This window comes from Piliocolobus tephrosceles, chromosome 15, assembly GCF_002776525.5.
Source record: "Piliocolobus tephrosceles isolate RC106 chromosome 15, ASM277652v3, whole genome shotgun sequence".
Taxonomy (NCBI): domain Eukaryota; kingdom Metazoa; phylum Chordata; class Mammalia; order Primates; family Cercopithecidae; genus Piliocolobus; species Piliocolobus tephrosceles.
In genome coordinates, this window is record NC_045448.1 from 95,192,093 (window position 1) to 95,207,528 (window position 15,436).

Below are 15,436 nucleotides of genomic sequence, written 5' to 3' on the forward strand. Positions count from 1 at the left end.
TGCCCGGCCTTGTTTTGTTATTTTTAAATTTTATTTATTTATTTATTTATTTATTTAGAGACAGGGTCTCACTCTGTTGCTCAGGCTGGAGTACAGTGGCACAGTCTTGTCTCACTGCAACCTTTGCTTCCCAGGCTCACTGCAACCTTCAGCCTCCCAAGTAGATGGAACTACAGGCACGTACCACCACACTCAGCTAATTTTTTTACTTTTTGTAGAGGTGGGGTTTTGCCATGTTGCCTGGGCTGCTCTTGAACTCCTGGACTCAAGCAATTTGCCCGCCTCTGCCTTCCAAAGTGCTGGGATTACATTTGTGAGCCACCACACTCGACTTTATTTTGTTTTTTTAGAGATAGGATCTTGCTCTGTTGCCCAGGCTGGAGTGCAGTGGTGTAATTATAGCTCACTGCAGCTTCAACTGCCCAGGCTCAAGTAGCTGGGACTACAGGCATGTGCCACCATGCCCAGCTAAAATTTTCTAATTTTCTTCATCTAAAAAAGTTTTTAATTTTTTGTAGAGATGGGGTTTTGCCATGTTGCCCAGGTTGGTCTCGAACTCCTGGGCTCAAGTAATACTCCCATCTCAGCCTCCCACCGGGTTTCTCTAAGCCCAGACCAATGTTCCCTCAGTACAGGATGGCACTTGCACTGCTGAGGTGCTGGCACCTGTGGTCCAGGCCACACCCTCTATGCCTTTCCACAGGGCAGGCTTTGGGCCTTGCAATGCAGCCAAAGAGAGCTTATCCGAGAGGTTCAAACAAGAGGTTCTGCATTTTTAAAATTTACATCTAAACATGTAGGTACTTATTCAACACTTTAAAGTGGTGTGGTTGATAGAGAAAAAAGGTATGAGACTAAAGAGCTCTGAACATTAGAAGAAAAGGGGGGTTAAATGGGCAGAGGGCTATTCAAACTATTGAACAACCAGCCCGGCATGGGCGCTGACCAGTCAGAACAGGCGGATGCTGGCCTAAAAGCCATCCCTGCTGGGCCCTGTTCTCCCTTCAGTGGCTGGGTCATAGGAGGATAGGGAGGGCACAGCAGGTGGTGGAGGAATCTGGAGGGCTTAGAAGCTGCAGCAAGGTACCTATGAATACAGAATTGTAGCCGTATTTTATAATCCATTTGGCCATGTGGGTATTTACAGCTGAATGTCAGTCTGGCTAAGGGTATAATCAGGGTAGATTGCTTTCCAATAGGCCCATAATCTTAGCACCGCTTCCCCTGGGTTTCTTTAGGATGAGTTGGGGAAGGAATGGTGCTGTGTCAAATCTAAGTGGAAGCAGATGCCAGTCATAGAGGATAGAAGGCAAGTAAAGAACCAGCTGGGTTCTTTTTGTCAGCAGTTGTGCTACAGCCTCTATAGGGTTTGAAATGTGAATTTAACCTTAAGAAAGCACTGCAAAACATGTCACTGGTTATAGTAAACATCAATTTTCTGCAAGGGGGTTACTAGGCAGTAGATCTAAAGTTAAAATGTGTTTATATAAATAAATTGTGAATTATTTTGTCAAAAAAGTAATATTTGTTAAATGCTAAAATCCCAGCAATTCAGAATAAAGTAGAGTAAGATGTAATAACTCCTTTTGTCCCTCCAGCCCTCTCTCTCCTGGCAGTTGTACTGTGAGCAGCTGGTGGGTCTTCCCTCTCCAACTCAATGTCTGTGACAGCGTTACATGGCCCTCGTGGCACACCTCCCACGGTGGAGCTGAAACTGGGCACCTCTAGGGGACTTGCATCAGTGAAGGACCAGGATTCCTGCTGTGGAAAGTGAGGGGCAGCCCCCTGGGCACCCCATCTTTGTGAAGAACCCCTGGGTGCTCCATCCTCATATCTGAAGTAAGCTGACAGCCATTGCTCATTCATTCATTCATTCATTCACTCATCAGACAAATACTTATTGGGTGCCTACTGTGCGGCAAGCATCATTTCTAGTGCTCAGAACCCCTCAGTGGACAAAAGAACGACCTTTGCCTTCATAAGTCAAATAAGTGGGGGACAGACAATGCCCATAATAAATAACAGAATTATATGGGCTATCAGAGGGAATTGGTGCCATGGGGGAAGGCAGAGCAGGTTGCAGGGGACTGGAGGCCTTGGGGAGGGCAGCAGTCAGGGCAGGCCTCAGTGGGAAGACTTGAACAAAGTCTTAAAGGAGGGAAGGACATAGCCACATGGACTTCCGAGCAAAGGGCATCTTGGGCAGAGGGAATGACCAGTGCAGAGGCCCTAGGGCAGGGCTGAGCCTGGCCTCTCCAAGGACTGGCAGGGCCAGTGGGCTGAAGTGGAAGTGACACTGGAGAAGTCACATGGCCTTTCTTCACTTCTTTCCTGATAAGACTTTTGCTCTGCATCTGCGTGAAATGGGCAGTAATGCTGGTGTGAGCAGGGGGTGGTACAGCCTAGTTTATATCACACAAGGAGCTCCTGGTCTGCTGCTCTGAGAATAAACTGGGGATAGGGGCAAAAGAACAGACAGGAGGCCCTGGCCCAGCCCAGGTGAGAGGTGGTAGCAGCTCCCACCAGGTGTCAGTCATGAGAAGAGGTTGGATTTTGAATGCATTTGGAAGAATATTCTAATAGGTGGGACATTAATCTAAGAAAGAGGAACCCAGATGACACCAAGCTTCTGGTCACTGGTTTGTCTCTTGAACAACTAGGGGTATCTTTACCTGCCCCATCTCTGGTAAAGGTGCAGGTAGAAACTGTTATTTTTTGTTGGGGGCTGAGATCAAGATTTCCACTTTAGAAGTTTGAACTTGAGATGACCACTAGATAACCATTTCCTAAAACCTGGGTTGCCAGAGTTGTGGAGGCAGCGGCTCCATTCTTGCAAGAATCCAAGACCTCCTTGGAGACTGAGACCTGAACTCCCACCCCCAAGTTCATATTTGGGAGTCTGCTGCACTGAACCAGAATGGCTCTGCCTGAGGCCCAGGGATGGCTCTGCCTGAGTCCTGACTCTGGAGTGGCTCCACACAACGCCCTGGGGCTCAGGCCCGGCCAAAGAGCTTGAGCTGGATGGAACCTCGTGGAACTATGACCTCATGAACATACACAGGGACTGAGCCGGAGCAAGCTTCAACGCCACTCCAGAAGATGGCAAGAAAGCCACTAGGAAGACCCACGCTATTTGCGCCTAACTAAGCATCTTCCTGCCTATCCACCCACCCTCGCTGCATATATTCCACTTTTGTTTTTGTTTTTGTTTGTGTTTTGAGACAAGTTTCACTCTTGTTGTCCAGGCTGGAGTGCAATGGCGCGATCTCGGCTCACTGTAATCTCCGCCTCCCGGGTTCAAACAATTCTTCTGCCTCAGCCTTCCCAGGTAACTGGGATTACAGGCATGTACCACCACACCCAGCTAATTTTTATATTTTTAGTAGAGACGGGGTTTCTCCATATTGATCAGGCTGGTCTAGAACTCCCAAACTCAGGGGATCCGCCTGCCTCAGCCTCCCAAAGCAGTGGGATTACAGGCTTGAGCCACCGCGCCTGGCCTCATATATATATATTTATTTATTTATTTATTTTGAGAGGGAGTCTTGCCCTGTTGCCCAGGCTGGAGTGCAATGGCCTCCATTTTGTTTTTAATTTGCCAATATCATTGGCCAAAAAATGATTTCTCATTGCTTCATTTTGTAATTCCTAAAGGGGTTTGAGCATCTTGTACGATTCTGACTTGCACTGAATTGCTGCTGTTTCTCTTATTGAGTCTTTGATGCTCTTTATACCTGTCTGCTTTGATTTCTTTTTGAGACAATGTTTCGTTCTTGTCACCCAGGCTGAAGTGCAATGGCACAATCTTGGCCGAGATTGCCTCCGCCTCCTGGGTTCAAGTGATTCTTCTGCCTCAGCCTACCAAGTAGCTGGGATTACAGGCACTTGCCACCACGCCCAGCTAATTTTTCTGTTTTTCAGTGGAGACGAGGTTTTGCCATATTAGTCAGGCTGTTCTCGAACTCCTGACCTCAGGTGATTCACCTGCCTCGGCCTCCCAGAGTGCTGGGATTACAGGCCTGAGCACCCCACCAGGCTTACTTTAATTTTTTAATTTTTATTTGTTATTTTTTTGAGACAGGGTTTCTCTCTGTTGCACAGGCCAGAGTGCAGTGGTGTGATCATAGCTCACTGCAGCCTCAACCTCCCACCTCAGCCTTCCCAAGAAGCTGGGACCATAGGCACGTGCCACCACACCCAGCTAAGGTTTTTAAATTTTTTGTAGAGATGGGGTTTTGCCGTGTTGCCCTGGCTGGTCTCAAACTCCTTGGCTCAAGTGATCCTTCTGCCTCGGCCTCCCAGCGTTAGGATTACAGGCGTGAGCCACCATGCTTGGCCCATGCTTTATTCTTTCCTTTCTAGAGCAGTTCTCTGTGCTGTGCAAAGCTCAGCGGGGAACGGGGAGCAGGTAAAGCTACTGAGTAGCTCTGTTCAAGGCTCACTGAAAAGGGGTTTCTCAGCCCACTTCCAGATGTGGGGGAGGGATCATCTGACTGACCTGACAGTTTCAAGTTTCAACCCCAGGGCCAATAAACTCTGGCCAGAGGGGTCGTTTAACTTGACCCACCACCCTCAGCCTAGGTAGTCTCCCTCGGTGGGAGAAGTGATTGGCAGTGGGAGAAGTGATTGGCAGTGGGAGAAGTGATTGGCAGCTCCAGTCTATTTTACAGCATTGCTATTCATGGTGTCCACCAGTTCTCCACGACAAGAGCCGATTTACGTGGTGTGGACCTCATCAACAGGTAATTGGCAACCTCCACTTTTGGGCAGAGGGAGGACATTTGCAAGGTGGTGTTTTAGGAATATAATTCTGACAGTGTGTGTTAGATAAAAGGAGGAAGGCTTAGCTGGAAAAGCAAACCACAAGGTGAAGTACAATTAAAATACAGAAAATAGGCTGGGCGTGGTGGCTCACGCCTATAATCCCAGCACTTTTGGAGGCCGAGGCGGGCAGATGACCTGAGGTCAGGAGTTTGAGACCAGCCTGGCCAACATGGTGAAACCTCATCTCTACTAAAAATACAAAAATTATTTGGGCGTGGTGGCACTTGCCTATAATCCCAGCTACTCGGGAGGATGAGGCAGGAGAACTGCTTGAACCCAGGAGGCAGAGGTTGCAGTGAGCCGAGATTGGGCCACTGCACTCCAGCCTGGGTGACAGAGCGAGACTCCATCTCAAAAATAAATAAATAAAATACAGAAAATAAAAACGTGGTTTTAAAATTTATGCAGTGTCTGAGTGAATGTGAACATACCATATTAGGCAACAGACATGGCTCCAAAGACACAGTGCTATTCAATTAGAGTTGCACACCACAGTTCAGTGGCAGAATGCGACACAAAATGCTGACAACTCAAAGCTCAGTGATTAATAACAACAGCTGGCGAATCTCAGCGCTTGGTAAATGCCTGTGAGCTCAGCAGTTTCCCGTCTGGCCAAGTATTTTAAACGTTTGGACCTTAATTAGCGCTAATGTTTGGTTAACATGTATTTATTTTTCCTACTACTTCAGCTCTCAAGTGGTTATTTTTTGTTAATCCGGAAGCTCTGTAACTCAGAATGACAAATGTTTTTGAACATTCCTCTCCTAGCCCCCACCCCCAAATTTGATCGTCCTTGTTTGCTATTTTTGTGATATAATTATCTTGCTATTCTGAGGTTAGGATGTAGGGTGTGGGTCGGGCTTCAGTGAGACACACTCATACCGGAGCTGAGGTCTGGGAATAAACAGGTCATCATCACCTGAGCAGCTTCACCTCTGTTTCCAGGAAAAACCAATATACCTATGACACAGTTGCAATTAAAAAAAAAAAAAAAAAGACTGATTCAGAACCCGAGGAATGTAGCTGAGACAAGGAAAGATGTGGGGAAATACACTGGCTGTGGCCCTCAGCCTAGCACTTTCAAAACTCCCGGCAATACAAACCCTCCGATGTTGCAGAGGACAGAAAGCTAAGGTCAGAATAGAAGGAAGGAACTCTCCAAAATAAATTCTCTCTGAGTACAAGGGTACGTCTTACTGTGTGGTTGGTGGTTTGTTATCCCTTTGTGGAGTACAGAAGGTAGACAGGGTGGTGCCCAGACCATGTCTGCACAGTCAGGTGACATGGAACATACTCTGGCTTGCTGCGGGCCGCCTTCGGACCAGAGTTCAGTGGTGGGTGGCGGGTCAGCCATGGAGCATAGGTTGGACAGAAGACGTACCAATGCAAAGCAGTGACTAAGCATGAGCCACTGATCCCAGCCCGACACAAGGAATGTTCGTATGGGCAGAGTTCGGTTTTGCAGTCTCTTCACCTCCTCTTTCTGATCTCCTGCTTTAATGCCCTCTGCCATTGGGGTTTTTTAACCCTCCAAGTTTGCTCTCTCTAGAGAGTTCTCCACATCCCAAGCTCCACTCTTCTCCCATTCCTCCATGGCCTAGTCTCTGTCACTGTCAGAGGACTGGAAGCTAACACAGCAAGCCACACTCACATGGGGCTGCTGGGTGGCCGGCTTGCCGTGTCCCCTGCCACTGCCTGGGGGCATCCCACAGAGGGACTCCTGGCATTGAGGTAAACACATGGCAGCAGCATTTCAGAGAGGCCACTCTTCTGGGGATCCCTCAGGTCAAACCATGTAGGTAGGTGATTGTTGACTGTACCTCAGCAGAATTTCAAGGGATTCAAAGGTGTGTGGTGAAACAGCACACAGGTGTGGTCATTAAGGAGACAAAAGAATCAGAAGCTCAGGGACTGACTGGCCTTTGTGGTTCCTGAAGGAGAAACTTTCACTCAAGTAAAGGTTGTGAAAGGAAACTAAATCTCAGGACCCCAAAGTCATTCAGCCAAGAGAAAAGTCAAGCTGGGAACTACGTCAGGCAAACCTGCCTCTTATTTTATTCCTAAATAAGAGAGCTACAAGGATACCTCCCTCACCATTTGCCCACAGGAAATTCCTTGTGGGCAAAGGGCAGACAGAACTCTAGAAGTCGTCCCTCTAAGGCTCACCCAAGACACGTGTGTATCTGATTGCTTCTTCTGCCCTATTATTCATGTAAAAATGCAGATTCGCTGAGCCAGATTAAATTGTGTATTCAGTGGAAGGCTGATCAAGGACTCAAAGGAATCAACCTTTTGTCTCTTATCTACTTCTGACCTGGAGACCCCCACTTCCCAGGCCAAACCACTGTACAGCTTACACGTACTGATTGATGTCTTATCTCTCCCTAAAATGTATAAAAGCAAATTGCACCCCTGACCACCTTCGGCACGTGTTGTCAGGACTTCCTGAGACTGTGTCACGGACGCGACCCTGGCAAAATAAAGTTTCTAAATTGACTGAGACCTGTCTCTGATATTCTGGGTTAACAAGGTTCAAAGGGAAAATCCCTATAAGAGAAAATAATTTGCTTTTTCCGACTTGCCTTGTATGAAGAAACTGCCCCCAGTTGCAGGAGGAGCTCCTCAGGGGATTCGGGCTCATGTGCTCGCGTTGTGCCTCTGCTCGCATTCTGCCTCTGCTCGCATTCTGCCTCTGCACAAGGGGACGGATCTTCCCAGTCTCTCCCTCTGTAAAGCAAGCAGCAAGGCTGAGCCCAGAGCCTGTCTCCTGTGAACGCGTCTCCTGCACCTTCAGCCACTGCTTTCCCTCAGCCACGAGAGGCTGTGAGGCTGAACCTCCCTCCTTTGTAGTTTCTAAAGTTTGTGTCATTCACAAATGCTCTTTTGCCCTTGCCTTTCCCTAAACTCCCCGCTTTCCTCCCACATCACCTTCTGACCTGTTGCTGGGCCATGTCCTTCCAGGGAGAAGTCACCACATCTGCCCTCTAATGACATTGACTGCTCGGATCTGTTGAGTTCTTCCTTATCTTCTCTGCTTGCCATGTCTTCATTAGAAGTTTTGTATTTGCATGGGCTCCACGAGGTTTACCAGCATCCCCCATAAGACTGCCACGTATTCACATTCGGTTGCAAGTGTGAAAGGAAAATATCTTGGACCTCCAAAATCACTAAGCTAAAAGGAAAATTCAAGCTGAGGACTGCTTAGGGCAAACGTGCCTCCCGTTCTATTCAAAGTTATCCCTCTGCCCACTGAGATAAATGCATATCTGATTGCCTCCTTTGGAAAGGCTGTTCAGACACTCAAAAGAATGCAACCATTTGTCACATATCTGTGACCTGGAAGCCCCCTCCCCGCTTCCTTCCAGTCTTCCTGCCTTCGCTCGGAGTTGTCCAGCTTTCCAGACCAAACCAATCTACTTCTTACATATATCGATGTCTCTTGTCTCCCTAAAATGTATCAAATCAAGCTGTGCCCCAACCACCTTGGATACGTCATCAGGACTTCCTGAAACTGTTTCACAGCCGCACTGTTACCAACCTTGGCAAAATAAACTTTCTAAATTAACTGAGACCTGTCTCAGATTTTCTGGGTCCACACAAGTATGATCATTAATGTTTTTACTGACCTTGAATGTAATAAAAAACATTCTGGACACTGCACGCTGCTTAACTATAAATGGACTTAAGATGTATTTTTGGCAAGAACTTTTTAAATGGGGAAAACAATATAAAAGTAACCATTAAAAATTTATCCAGAACGTCAGCCTCCACCTATGGAAGATAATCTGCCACAGGAACTATCTTCCTGCCATAAAAACTTAAACAAACAAAATAAATGAGTGCTATTTTCAGAGATTGAGCAACAGGCAGTGCAAGGAAGCAATTCCTGAAAGAAGAGAAACAAACCAGATTAGCCCTATGATGCCTCGGCTTACTTCCATTAGGCGATGTCTAGGCTGCAGCCCAGGGCGGAGAAGCTGAAGAGCCCTCCCCTCCACCAGTCCCCCACCGAGGTCTCACTGGGCCAAGAAGCTGAGAGAAAATCACTACGCAGCTAACAGTTGACCCTGAACAATAAGGCTTTGAGCTGTGCATGCCACATATAAAAGGATTTTCTTCTGCCTCTGCCGCCCTTGAGACAATGCAACCAACCCCTCCTCCTCCTTCTCAGCCTGTGCAACATGAAGATAATGAGGATGAAGACCTTTATGATGATCCACTTCCGCTTAATAAAGAATAAATGTATTTTCTCTTCCTTATGATTTTCTTAGAACATTCTTTTCTCTAGCTTACTCTATTGTGAGACTACAGTATAAAACACATATGACACACCAAATATATATTAACTGTTCCGGTCATTGGTAAGGCTTTTGGTCAACAATAGGCTGTATTAGTTACATTTGGAGGAAATTAAAAGTTGTATGTGCATTTCTGACTGCACAGGGAGGCGGGTGGGGGTCAGTCCCCCTAACCCCGCATTGTTCACGAGTCAACTGTAGAATGAAGAGACCAAGACAACTAGAGTGCACAGAGCAGAGTACTAAAGAAAATGTGCACAGAAAGGGCGTTCGGAGCTCTGCAGAGGCGTGCCCTCAATCCTTTGAGAACTGACTAGTGCACGCATGGAATGACATTCCACGGGCATGAGAAAGAACTGCCAGAGAGCAGTAGGTGACACAACTGCCACAACCCACATAGGCACGTAAGGAGGCTTCAGAACCTGGGACACAGAGTCCTCAGCAGAGGCACACCTTACAACTGGGGTTAAAGTGGCTCTAGAACAAAGGCTGCCTCACACTCACTCAAACAAACCTTTCCAACCAACCCACAAAAATATCTGCAGGGAATTTAACTCCTTGCCAAACAAAGTACAATGCTTTTTTTTTTTTTTGAGACAGAGTCTCACTGTGTTGCCCAGTCTGGCACAGTCTTGACTCACTGCAACCTCTGCCTCCTGGGTTCAAGAGATTCTCCAGCCTCAGCCTCCCAAGTAGCTGGGACTACAAGTGCGTGCCACCACGCCCAGCTAATTAATGCTCTTTAAAAGAATACAAAAAAACTCCAGCATGTAACAATGTAAAATTCACAAATACAGCACCTAAATTTAAAAAACAAAAAAGCTGTCATGCAAAGAAGGTAAAAATGGTGACCCACAATGAGGAGGAAAATCTCAATCAATACAAACACTCCAGGAATTGACAGAGATGATGGAGTGAGCATGCAAGAACCTTAAAATGGGTAACTCTAAATATTATAAATATATTTAGGATCTGTAGAGAAACATAAGTAGAAAAACACAATTTTTATTTTTATTTATTTGTTTTTTATTTATTTTTTTTCTGAAATGGGGTCTCACTCTGTCATCCAGACTGGAGTACAGTGGCGTGATCTCAGCTCACTGCAACCTCCACCTCCCAGGTTCAAGCAATTCTCCCGCCTCAGCCTCCTGAGTAGCTGGGACTATGGGCTCATGCCACCACACCTGGTTAAGAGAAATAAAATTTTTAAATTTAAAAGGCATAAGTGGACCATTTGATACAGTGTCTAAAATGAACAAATAACACTAGGTTAGATTAACGGCAGTTTAAACACTGTTAAAAAAAAAAAAAAAAACTGGGTTAATTTATAGACACAACAATAGATCCAAAGTGAAGCACAGGCTAGGCGCAGTGGCTCACGACTATAATCCCAGCACAAGGGGGCTGAGGCAGATGGATCACCTGAGGTCAGGAGTTTAAGACCAACCTGGCCAGCATAGCGAAACCCTGTCTCTACTAAAAATACAAAAATTAGCTGGGCATGGTGGCACATGCCTGTAATCCCAGCTACTTGGGAGGCTGAGGCAGGAGAATGACTTGAACCTGGGAGGCGGAGGTTGCAGTGAGCCAAGATCGTGCCACTGCACTCTAGCCTGGTTGACAGAGCAAAAGTCCATCTCAAAAACACAAAAAACCCCACAACTTTAAACTAACATCACACTTAATAATGAAAGAATAAATGCTTTCCTCCTAAGATAATGAATAAGGGAAGGATGTTTTCTCTCACCACTTCTAATTAACATTTTACTGGAGGTCCTACCTAGTACAACAAAGCAAAGCAAAGAAAGAAAGGTAAGCAGATCAGAAAGAAAAAGCGAATACCCTAATTTGCAAATGGCATGATTGTCTATATAAACCATTCCAAAGAAGTTACAAAAAAGATACTTAAACTTTTGAATTTGGCAAAATCACAAGATACAAAATATTTACACAAAAAATCTATTGTAGTTATATAAACTAGCAACTAACATTGGGAATTTTAAATTCAAGGGAAAAAAAGCCTTTTTTTTTTTTTTTTTTTTTTAAGACAGAGTTTTGCTCTTATTGCCCAGGCTGGAGTGCAATGGCACAATCTCGGCTCACCGCAACCTCCGCCTCCCAGGTTCAAGAATTCTCCCGCCTCAGCCTCCCAAGTAGCTGGGATTACAGGCATGCACCACCATGCTAATTCTTGTATTTTTAGTAGAGACAGGTTTCTCCATGTTGGTCAGGCTGGTCTCGAACTCCCAACCTCAGGTGATCTGCCCACCTTGGCCTCCCAAAGTGCTGGGATTACAGGAACGAGCCACCGCGCCCAGCCAAAAAAATGCCATTTATATTAGCATACACAAATATGAAATGCCTAGGGCTAAATCAAACAAAAGAAGTGCAAACCTGTACATTGAAAACTTCAAGACACTGAGAGGAACTTTTTTTAAATTTACATAAGTGGGGAAGTGTAGTGGCTCACACTTATAACCCCAGTACTTTGGAAGGCCAAAGCAGGAGGATTGCTTGAGTCCAGGACTTCTGAACCAGCCTGAACAACATAGATCCTGTCTCTACAAAAAATTTAAAAATTAACTGGGTATGGTGGTGCACACCTGTGGCCTCAGCCACTCAGGAGACTGAGGTAGGAGGATCACTTGAGCCCAGGAGTTTGAGGCTGCAGTGAGCTGTGATCATGCCACTGTACTCCAGCCTGAGTGACAGAGTGAGAACCTGTCTCAAATAAAAGATTTATATAAATGGAGAGGTATACCATGTTCTTGAATTACAGTACTCACTATTGTTAATAGGTTAATTCTCTCCAGTTGGTATATAGATTTAATACAATTCCAATAAAATCTCAACAGGTTTTTTTAAACTTAAGCTTGCATGAAAATGTAAAATACTTAAAATAACCAAAACAAGTTTGAAAAAGAACAATGGTTGGAGGAATTATACTAACCAATTTTAAGATCAAGAAGCTAAGATAGTCAAGACTTGAGGAATGGCATAAGAGTAGGCATGTAAATCAACGGAACAGAACAGATTCCAGAAATGAATCCACATATTTCATCTCTAACAATTACGCCAAGGTGACACAATAGGCAAAAGATAGTCTTTTCAACAAATGGTGATGAAAGAATCAGATATCCATAAGGAAGCAAAATAAAACTCAACCCTTATTTCACATATATACAAAAAGTAATTTGAAATATATCATAGACCTAAATATAAGATATAAAACTATATAACTTCTGAAGAAAATCTGGGAGGAAGTCTTTATGATGTTGGTTGGGCTTGATGGCTCGTGCCTGTAATCCCAGGACTTTGGGAGGTTGAGGCGGGCAGATCACGAGATCAGGAGTGTGAGACCAGCCTGGTCAACATGGTGAAACTCTGTCTCTACTAACAGTACAAAAAATTAGCCAGGTGTGGTGGCAGACACCTGTAATTGCAGCTACTCGGGAGGCTGAGGCAGGAGAATCACTTGAACCTGGGAGGTGGAGGTTGCAGTGAGCCGAGACTGGGCCACTGCACTGCAGCCTGGGCAACAGAGTGAAACTCCATCTCAAAAAAACAAGGAAAAAAAGAAAGAAAAAGTGAGAGAGGAGGAGGGAAAGGGAGGGAAGAGAAAAGAAAAGGAGCCGAAGGAAAAGGAGAAGGAGGAGAAGGTCCCCCCAAATCCTGTCGTCCCTAAGTAAAGTGCTGAGAAAAATGTGGCCTAACAACAAAAAAAACCTTTTTGGCAAGTTCTACCACACTCCAGCTAAAAGTTAATGGAAAAACTGCCCCCCAGCAGTTTTAGCAAAACTGAGTAAGAAGCTGGTCTTTCCCCCTATACCTCTGTCCCATGGAAGAAGGTGTCAGTGCTCCAATTTCCCTGTCAGCAGAGCTGAGCAAAGATTTGATAGCTGAAGCAAAAATCATTAATTTCTATCTATCTCCTATCTGATAGAAGCAGGTGATACCCCGATTTTCCCACCAAGTTAGTATCAGCGGGGTCCAGCATCAATCAAGCTGAACCACCACCCCCACTGGTAGTACCTGCTGGTTCCATGTTTGCTGAGATGGTGTTGGCAGGACCCATGGGAAGCGGAATTCACAGTCATAAGCTTTCATGCTGCATCTCAGCCGGATACTATTGCGTAAATGGAAAGAGATTACAGAGGATCCAGAGTCTCAAAATTAGCATCCAGAATATCCAGGGTAGAGTTGAAATTATTAATCAAACCAAGAAGCAGAAAAATCACAACTTGAATGAGAAAAGTCAATAGACATTAACATCAAGATGAAGCTCACGTTGGAATTATGTGACAAGGGTTTTAAAGCAGCCAGTATAGAAATGTTTCAACAAGCAATTAAGAATTCCCTTGAGAAAAAAAAAATCTTTGCAAAGAAAGATAAATTATAAAAAGGATTCAAATGGAAATTATGGAACAAGAAAATACAAGAAATGAAATTTTTAAAACTCACTGAGTGGGCTCAACAGTATAATGGAAATGAGGGGAGATATAATCTGAGAACAAATCAGTAGAATTTACTCAATCTGAGCAATAGAGAAAACAGACTGGAAAAGAAGGGGAACAGGGACCCATATGACAATAACAAAAGAACTAATATTTCTATTGGTGGAGTCATAGAAGGAAACAGAGGGTGGGACTGAAAAGTCTTTGAAGAAATAGTGGCCAAAAACTTCCCAAATCTGTAGATACACACACATACACACACACATACATCCCTATGGCTATATACATACAGATTGAGTATCCCTAATTAGAAAATCCCAAATCCAAAATGCTCTAAAATCCAAAACTTTTTGAATGCCAACATGATGCTGAAAGGAAATGCTCATTGGAGCTCTTCACATTTCGGATTTTCAGATTAGGGATGCTGAACTGATAAGCATACTGCAAATATTCCAAAATCCAAAACTAACACTTGTGGTCCCAAGCTTTTCAAAATAAGGTGTAACAGGCTGTTCTCACATTGCTATAAAGAAGTACCTGAGACTGAGTAAATTATAAAGAAAAGAGGTTTCAGGATGGGCATAGTGGCTCACACTTGTAATCTCAGCATTTGGGGAGGCTGAGCCAGGCAGATCACAAGGTAAGGAGACTGAGACCATCCTGGCCAACATGGAGAAACCCTGTTGGACGTGGGTGGTGTGCGCCTGTAGTCCCAGCTACTCGGGAGGCTGAGGCAGGAGAATCGCTTGAACCCAGGAGGCAGAGGGCAGTGAGCTGAAATTGTGCCACTGCACTCCAGCCTGATGACAGAGTGAGACTCCATCTCAAAAAAAAAAAAAAAAAAAAAAAAAAAAAGAGGTTAGTTGACTCATGGCTCTGCAGGCTGTAGAGGAACCATAGCAGGCTTCTGATTTTGGGGAGGCCTCAGGAAGCTTCCAATCATGGCACAAGGCAAAGAAGAAGTTTAGCTGTCACATTGCCAGAGCAGGAGCAAAGATAGTGAAGGGGGAGGTGCTGCACACTTTTAAACAAACAGTAAGAACTCATTGTCCTGAGGAAACTACCAAAAAAAGATCCTAACTCTCTTCAATTCTATGAAGGCTGAGAGAGGCGAGGAAACCACAGGAAAATCTTCATGAGGTTTAGGAAAAGAATCCGTCTCCATAACACAAAAGTGCAAAGGGAAGCAGCAAGTGCTGATGTAGAAGCTGCAGCAAGTTATCCAGAAGATGTAGCTAAGATCGTCGATGAAGGTGGCTACACTAAACAGCAGATCTTCCGTGAAAACAAACCACCCTTCTATTGGAAGAAGATGACATCTAAGACTTTCATAACTGGAGAGGAAAACATTTGAATGACAGCTTGCATCCTAATATATCCATAATTGCCTTAAATATAAATGGTCTAAATATACCAGTGAAAAGAAAAAGATTGGCAAGTGAATTTAAAAAATCATATAACATGTTGTCTACAAGAAACTCAATCAAATACAACATAGGTAGGTAGAAATAGGCGTACCATACAGAAATTACTTTTTTAAAAATCAGGAGTGCCTATATTAATATCAGATAAAGTAGACTTCAGAGCAAAGAAAATTACCAGAGAAAAAAATAGACATTGCATAATGATAAAAGATTTCAGAAGAAAGACTTAATAATCCTAAATGTGTATGCACCAAACAACAGAGCCTCAAAGTACTGACAGAAGTAAAACCTGAAACCTGAAAGAGAAATAGACAAAGCCACAATTACAGTTGGAGACTTCAACATCTCACTCTCAGCAACTGATAGAATTATTACACAATCAACCAACAGAATCAAATTGACCTATATAGAACATTCTATCCAACAACAGCAGAAT

General features: G+C 44.5%; 1 pseudogene; it reads right to left on the reverse strand.

Annotated features, from left to right (window-relative positions):
• Window positions 1–6,337, reverse strand: part of LOC111525060 — a 32,117-nt pseudogene extending 25,780 nt beyond the window's left edge.
• Window positions 6,338–15,436: the final 9,099 nt, after the last annotated feature.